Below are 6,031 nucleotides of genomic sequence, written 5' to 3'. Positions count from 1 at the left end.
GTATAACAACAGAGCATTGTATACTGGTTATTGAAAAACGGTAAATGTTTTATAGTGCTTACATAGTTATGAGTCCATCTTTTTATTTTAAACTTTGTGTGCCTGCGATTCTGTACGCGTGAAAATCGTTTGAATAATTCTTCCCGTTTTTACAACTTTTTCAACCGTGTTGGGCGTAGCGTGATGTAATATACATAATATAGCCTTCCTTGATAAATGGACTATCCAACACAAAAATAGGATTTTTTTTCAAACTGGACCATTAGTTGAAAACAAACTCTTCAGCTCTATTAGTACAGTCAACGTCAAATAATTCCCGATACCCAAAGTGACCAAAAAGTTCGCAACACGTCTATGTTACTATTGGAATAGGTATAGGTTGACAACTTTTTTGCCACTTTGGGTTCGTTCGTTTCAGCCGAAAGACGCCCACTGCTGGACAAAGGCCTCCCCCAAGGATTTCCACAAAGACCGGTCCTGCGCCGCTCGCATCCAGGCACCTCCCGCGACCTTCACCAGATCGTCGGTCCACCTAGGTGGTCCACTAGGTGGGCCAGTTTGGGTATCACGAAGTATTTGACGCTGACTGTACTATATATTTTTTCCCAGAGTGCAATCAATGAGACAGTAACTAATTAGTCGTCGACTCATTAGTCAAGTGTCATCATTATGACATTACAATCACTGGCGCAAATGCTCCACTTACGGGTTACATAACGAGTGTCAATGTCGGAGGTTCTCGTGCTCACGCGCAGCGTATGGAATGACAGACATTTTAATTTCGTTACAAATAAATATTTCGGCTTGTGACACTTTTGTTGGGTAATGGACTATTTTTTTTAGTATGGAGGAGTTGCAACAGTTTTTACTTTTAAAATGTGAATTTTCTTTTGATTTAATTCGTTGCGGATTCCATGACTGTCAGCTAAAGACAAGAAAATTAGACTGATTGGTTTTAATCGGCGAGTAAGCTGTAGATCCTGACTAACTATACAGGAGTTGTAGTGATGGGAAACAGATATGATTAGTCAAGTTATTATTGAGAAAAAAAGAAGAAAGAAAGAGACTTTAAGGCCTGCTATACACGGACAGCTTGAAGCACCTAGTATCCACGGAACCGCTCGAGCAGTTACAACTGTTTCCATAGTTTGCTATGCAGTCGGAGCTTGAAGATGCCGACACTAACTGCTTCAAGCTGTCCGTGTATAGCAGGCCTAAGTGCAGTTGCCTGACTCTAGCATTAGGGATTGTAATTAAGTTTTGCATTTACTGATGTAATTATGCTGTCATTTGAATCAGCAAACGACTTGCGTACTGTGCTACTATAATACATAGTTGTGGTATCGATGTGTTATTTAAATTTTTCTAAAACCTATTTTCTATGGTTTTTTTTCTTATATCTGTTGCTACCCGCCACATTTGAAGACGAACCTTAAACCTCTTTGGTCTAACGGTAGCAGCGATTGTGGGAGGGCGCCGGACCGTGGTGTTTCTGTGTGTTTGTCTCATAGAGACGTCATGTGCTCACCACACAGGTTCCCATTGTTAAGGAAGTACAATAGTAGATCTTTGCATTTTTCTAGTCCAGTTTTATGTAAGGTGGCTGATATACTATACTACCGGCAACATTATGTTATAGACCATAAAGAATAATAATTATAATTTAATCGAATTTATCTTTGTAAAAATTTATGTTTTTGGGTGCATATTTTACTGTAGCATATTTTATTTTCAGTAAGTAAAGCCTATCTCTAAATAAGCTAATAGCCCAATCCGATTTTTATGATCATTAAAGGGGGACTGCACTTGCTCTGCCGGTGAAAACTACTGAAACAACAAGATCATATTATAAGAATTACCAGACTGTCATTAGAGCAAATAAGGTTAATATTGTACTTCCTTATACGGTATTTTGTTGAGAATATCTCAATTAAAGGCAGGAATAATCTTGATAAACGATGTGGACGTGGTTACCCGCTTTCACGGTAACCTCGCCCTTATTAACTCTTATAATTAAACTTAACACCGTTAATGACAGCGTCCAGGGGAAAAGGAAAGACGGAGTAAGTAATTTTATGTATTTTCCCGACGGTAAATCAAGGGCAAGGAAAATAAATTTCTAATTACCAATATTTCAGAGTAACGTTTAGTACATTCGTACTCTCGAAACAGCAATAGCGGATAGAAAAGGAATGTTCTAAAAAATTGAGGCAGCCATTATTTTATCAATGCATCAGTGCGGGATAGTCTTTTCGATTATTTTCGGTTCTTGGAGTTTAACTTTGATATGACAGTTTCATCAATATATTAGCACACTTGGTTTCTACCTTAGTCTGCCTTTGATTTCAATGAAAAAATAACAAAACCAACTAAGCGACCTGCGGCAGGCTGAAGACTTTTTGCTCCAATTAGCACCTTCTCTTAGCTTAGTGTCGAAGGCAAGTCTTAGATACCTAGATGACCATTAATCCAAAAAACACACTTCTTTATCTGATGATGCGTGACACGTCATCGCGTGCATTCCTTGGAAAGTGATACACTTGGTTGGATGATGGTGGAAGTATGTTGTTATTAATTGATTATTTGTAAAATTAATTGATTGTTACGTTTTCATTGCTTTTCGTCAGTTTTACTTAAAACGTGGGTATTACCTATGCGATGAATTGAAGGTGTTTGTGAGCTTGGTATAGGCAGATTTGAAGTCGCATCATTTTGCTATCCGACGTGGATTTTCTAGAACGTGTGACAGCGTTGGCGATTTTATGGTAATAGCCATCAGTTGCCATGCGACGGATGCCATCAATCATCGGGAGATGTCTATGCCCCAGCGTAATTACGCACTTATACTTAAGTAAGTCCTACTTGACGTGTATGGTAATGAGCTTTGATTTAGGTTAGAAGACCTCTAGAGCAAAGAAAATATGCCTTTAAGACGAACAAGACGTTGATGTTTTCCATTAATTTATACTTCTCTGCAAAAGTATTATGATATGGTCGCTGAGCGTGCGAAATTGCGATGTCTTACTTGTATCAATTTCCGAGGAAAGCCGGATGAGTATTGAGTAGCTTAATCAAAATATTGGCACAGCAATTACTTCAATCTAGATCTAATACATAGTTGTTATAAAAATTAAATGATAGCTGGTCGAAACGAGAACAACGTAGCTACGAGAAGCTCTATTAATGACGGAATCAGGTTACTATTACTAAATACAATAAATATAGATGATTTCAAAGCAATGTTTGCTTTATTTTGATCTCAGACTAACTGTTAGGTAGAGAGGTTCACTGCGTATTAAGTGGCGGGACTATTCCCACCTCTCGTTCCCACCACTGCAACTCCTGTGTAGCCAGGATCTACAGCTTGACCGCCACAAAAAACCCAACCAATGAAGGTCAAGTTTGTCCCGGGGGAAAGTTAAACTGTCATTGGACCCGCAACGAAATTAATCAGAAGAACATAGGAGGAGTTCGTATTAAGTGGCGGTACAGTACTGCAATCAAGTCATCATATACGCAAGGTTAGTAATGACTTCAGTTAGGCCTAGTTTTGCAACAATAAATTGATGATACCATTAGATATTTCGCCTACTGTACTATTGTACTGTTACGCAATTAAAGATGCATTAGTTATGGCTGCATTTGGAAATAAGATGAAGCTGACTGTGTTACGGGAACTACAACAATAAGCTTCATATAAATGGAAAAATATTAAATAAAACATTATAATTGTAAGTAATATGGTGTACGTGATAGGTTAGTAATAACATGAACAGAGTTTATACTAAGCTTTTGAGTGATATAAAGTGTTATTTTATTTCGTTTTTGTAATAAAAGCAAGATGTATTAGAAGCTAGTGTTCACGACATTGTCTTCTAAATACACGTTAATTTGGTGGAATATTTTTTGGGTAGAGTCATAGCTAAAATCGTATTCTAAGAACCTACAGTAAGAGACACTTGGGTCGTGGTAACGGTTTTCATAATTTCAGTGTCAAACTAGTTGGACTTTAAATTCACAAATGACATCGAATTCGGAATAGATTTCTGTGCTAAAATTTTTGCAATATCTTTAGATCTTGACTTATTGATTAAGTACGAAAAAGATGAGCCTTACATAACTCATATATCACATGCAAAGTTTAGTGAACCCATAAACTCGTCAGCCCGGCAGGTGTCCCACTTACCGCCAAACATCTTGTCAAACACAACGGAACTGTGAGGTCAAAGAAATATCGGCTATAAAAACTGTTCGCCACAAAACAAACAATGTACATCGAAAGTTTGGAACCCAAAAACTTGAAGTAACAGCTATAAAACGAGCAATAGTAAACAAACAAAGCAATAGTATCGCGTTAAGATGTCGTTCACCGTAACAGGTTTCTGATTACGCGACAATGACCGTGCGCTTACTTGTGGAACTGGTTTACTAACTCCATTTTATTTGCGCTTGTGAACTTATTAACATATCTCAGTTAACATTAGCCAGTTAACGATGTAGTTAACAAAATTTGCCAGCTTATTAATTTTAATGGGCTCTTTAAACTTGATTTTGAGGCGGCGCCATTGTATAGTGCAGAATTTTATTCGCCGTAATTACATAAGATGTTATGTTGCGTTACTCAATTAAGAGCTTTAGATGAGGGGAACACCGTGACGAAGATAGAATTAACGAATAATGAAGTTTTAAGCACATTTAATTGGCGAAATATTTTTTAGAAACTGTTATGGTATTTTTTGCCATTAAAGTTTTTGATCTGAAAAAATAATAATAACGCTGTGCTGGTGATAATTGTGAGCTTATTAGAATTGTTTAATGTAGATGTCATAGTCAAAGGTCGATATGCAGTCTCTTCGCGGAATGACTAGTTTATCCTAGGTTTGACCAAGGCCTTCAGGCAAACCCCGAAGTGAATTCTAATTTCGGCCTTTGACTAAGTCAAACCTAGAAGTGCCTAAACTGTTTAGTCAAACGTCGAAACTAAAATAATCTGTATCGGGCTTTGCCTAGTCAATCCTAGAAACGACTGGCAGACTCTGTCAGAAGTAGACAGCAAATAGAAAACCGGCCAAGTGCGAGTCGGATTCGCTCACGAAGGGTTCCGTGCGACTCTGATCTTGTATGGGAGCCCCCCCTTCTAATATTTCTTTTATTTTAATTTTATGATTTATTTTTAAAGTAGATATGCAACTAATTTTGTGAATATTTCAAGGGTTCACCTGTTTACGTTTTAATATCGAGCAGAAAACTGCAAAAAGTCACGTTTGCTGTATAGGAACCCCCCTAAAATATTTAAGTATTTTATTGAATTATTTATTTTTAAAGTGAATAAAAAACTAAATCTTTTGAAAATGATTCATGAGATACGAGCCTGGTGACAGACAACATTTCGCGAAGTCATAGTTAGGGTCCCGTTTTAACTCTTTATCCTAAGGTAATAGAACCCTAAAAATTAGTAATTTCAAGATCGGTCTAGAAACACTGACAAACAACCGCAGTAAATAATTTTAGTTACTCGTACCTTCACCTAAAGAACCGACCGTAACGCCTATGCAATAAATTCGAGATCAGAATGAAGTATAGTTTAGTTTAAAGTCTTAATTGAGGTTTGACTAGTCAAACCCCGATTTCAATAAATTGAGTTTCGACGTTTGCCTGACCAAATTAGTTACTCCTAGGTTTGACTAACATTCTTTAGTCAAAGGCCGAAATGTTTGGGCTTTGACTAAGACTTCTAGTCAGACCTGAGGATTGACTAGTCAAACCTAGGAGTGCCGGAGCTTCGAGGTTTGACTATAACATAGATAGCAATTTAGATTAAGTTCAGTTCAGTTTTGATTTCATAAGTGGAAACGGAAGAAATAAATTTTTAGGCACCTTATTTATGTTTTTTCAGAAATAACTATTTAAAAATCAATAAATGAAATAACACATTGAATACCATCTTAAATAACTGATCGATTTAGCTTCAATGTCCCGGTGTATTTAAAATGAAATTATATTTTCATTAATGTATTCTAACGTTTTTTTT

This window comes from Ostrinia furnacalis, unplaced genomic scaffold (genome assembly GCF_004193835.3).
Source record: "Ostrinia furnacalis isolate ACB-3 unplaced genomic scaffold, ASM419383v2 OfSCF0682, whole genome shotgun sequence".
NCBI classification, from domain to species: domain Eukaryota; kingdom Metazoa; phylum Arthropoda; class Insecta; order Lepidoptera; family Crambidae; genus Ostrinia; species Ostrinia furnacalis.
Note: the sequence above shows the minus strand (reverse complement) of the source record.